We start from the raw sequence: 2,854 nt of genomic DNA, 5'->3' as shown, positions 1-2,854 counted from the left end.
AAAATTAATACTGATAAAATGTCCACACTACAGATCACAAAGTGATCTACAGATACAATGTAATCCCTATTAAAATTCCAATGTGTTTTCACAGAAATAAAAATAAATTCTAAAATTTATTTTATTTTATTTTATATATATTTTTTGAGACAGAGTCTCGCTGTTGCTCAGGCTGGAGTGCAGCGGCATGATCTTGGCTCACTGCAACCTCGGCCTCCTGGGTTCAAGCAATTCTCTTGCCTTAGCCTTTCCAGTAGCTGGGATTACAGGTATGTGCCACCACACTTGGCTAATTTTTGTATTTTTAGTAGAGACGGGGTTTTGCCATGTTGGCCAGGCTGGTCTTGAACTCCTGGCCTCAGGTGATCTGCCTGCTTCAGGTCTCCCAAAGTGCTGGGATTACAGGTGTGAGCCACTGCATCTGACCTCCAAATTTCCATAAAACCACAAATGACCACAAATAGCCAACACAATCTTAAGAAAGAATAAAGCTGAAGGCATCACACTTCTTCATTCCAAACTATTACAAAGCTATACTAATAGTGAGTATTACACTGACCTACAAAGACACACAGACCAATGGGACAGAATGAGGAAAGCAAAAATAACCCCATGTGTATACAGTTAGCAATCATTGATAAGGGCACCAAGATACACAAAGGGAAAAGGATGTTCTCTTCAATAAATGATGCTGGAAAAGGTGGATATTTATGAGCAAAAGGATGAAATTGAACATTTATACCATATACTAAAATGAACTCAAAAAGAATTAACACTTAAATGTAAAGCCAGAAATTGTATAACTTTTAGAAGAAACACAGGGAACAAGCTCTTTGACATCAGCCTTGGTACTGAATTTTTAGATTTCACACCAAAAAAGCACAATCAACAAAATCAAAAAACAGAAACAAGTGGGACTACATCAAACTAAAAAGTGTCTGCACAGCAAAGGAAACAAAGAACAACATGAAAAGGCAACCTAAGGACTGGCCTAAGGACTGGGAGAAAATATATCTGATAAGAGTTTCATATCCAAAAGATGTAAGAATCTCACACAACTCAATTGCCAGTAAAAGTAAATCTGACTTAAAAATATGCAAAGGACCTGACTAGAAATTTTTCCAGGGATGACATAAAAGTAGCAAACAGGTTTAAGAAAAGGTGCTCAACATAATTAATCATCAGGGAAATGCACATCAAACCTCAATGAGCCATCACCTCACATTCACAGAGAGATACCACAATGAGATTATCAAATCATGAGATATCACCTCATACTGTTAGAATAGCTATTATCAAAGAGAAAAGAGACCACAAATGGTGACAGTGTAGAGAAAAGGAAACGTTGTACACCATTGGTGGAAATGTAAATTGATCCAGCCATTATGGGAAAAAGCATGGAGGCTCCTCAAAAAATTAAAAATAGAAGTACCATATGAACCTCAATCCCGATTCTAAGTATATACCTAAAAGAAATACAATCTGGTGAGCGCAATGACTCATACCTGTAATCCCAGCACTTTGAGAGGCTGAGGCAGGTGGATCACTTGAGGCCAGGAATTCAAGACCAGCCTGGCCAACATGGTGAAACCCCGTCTCTACTAAAAATACAAAAAAGTTAGCCAGGCAGAGTGGCACAAGCATGTAATTGCAGCTACTTGGGAGGCTGAGGTGGGAGAATCGCTTGAACCTGGGAAGCAGAGGTTGTAGTGAGCCGAGATGGCGCCACTGCACTCCAGCCTGGGCGACAAAGTGAGACTCCGTCTCAAAAATCAATCAATCAATTAATTAATCAATATCAGTATGAATAATCACCTATGTTCATAGCTGATTATTCACATTATATAGTGGAATATTATTCAGCACAATGAAGAAGGTAATCCTGCCATTTCTGACAACATGGATGAATAAACCAGGTGGACATTATGGTAACTGAATAAGATAGGGAGAAATACAAATACTGTATAATATCGGTTATTTGTGGAATCTAAAATAGTTGAGCTCATAGAAGTAAAGTGTAGAACAATGGGTCTCAACAGCTGAGAAGTGGTAAAAATGGGGAGATACTGGTCAAAGAGTACAAACTTTCATTTAAAAGATAAATTCTGGGGATCTAATGTACAGCATTGTGAATATAGTTTACAACACTCTTGTATACTTGAGATTTGCTAACACAGTAGATCTTAAACGCTCTGTCCACAAATCCTGGCAACTATGTGAGATGATTAATGTGCTAATTAATTTCATTGCATTAATCATTATACAATGTATACATATGTAAAATCAAATTATCAGGATGTATACCTTAAATATATACAATTTACAAGTGTGGGAAAAAAATCTATATGAAAGAAGGAAGGAAAAGAAAAAAGAAAACGAACATAAAGAACACATTCTCATTATGCTTCCCACTTAACCAGACAAAATTATAAAATCTTATTAACATATAAGGTAAAAGTTGAGAGTTTAGCCATATAATGGGCAATGTTCTAAACTCGCCATAGACATTCATTTAGTTAAGAATTCTACATAGTAAGTAATATATTAAATGATTTTAAATCTGTGGAGTTTGTGCATAGAGCTTATATTTCTAATCTTAGTTTAGGCTAGGAAAGATGAAAAGTTGAAGTGAAATATGGAATCAGATTTTTTTTTTTTTACATTTAGGAAGATACTTTGTGATCTGATGAAATTACTGAGTCTCAATTTTTGTAGGATCATCTTGTAAACCACCACAGGATTAGAAATTAATATACCAGAAAATATGTGACATCTATCCACAGAATTCCTGGGACTTCTGAAAAAAATTCCACTGTCTATCACTCCCCTCATACATTTCTGACATGAGGCAAAA

Source organism: Colobus angolensis, unplaced genomic scaffold (assembly GCF_000951035.1).
Source record: "Colobus angolensis palliatus isolate OR3802 unplaced genomic scaffold, Cang.pa_1.0 Scaffold689, whole genome shotgun sequence".
Classification (NCBI taxonomy): Eukaryota; Metazoa; Chordata; class Mammalia; order Primates; family Cercopithecidae; genus Colobus; species Colobus angolensis.
The sequence above is the reverse complement of the archived record's forward strand: the minus strand, read 5'-3'. Positions refer to the sequence as shown.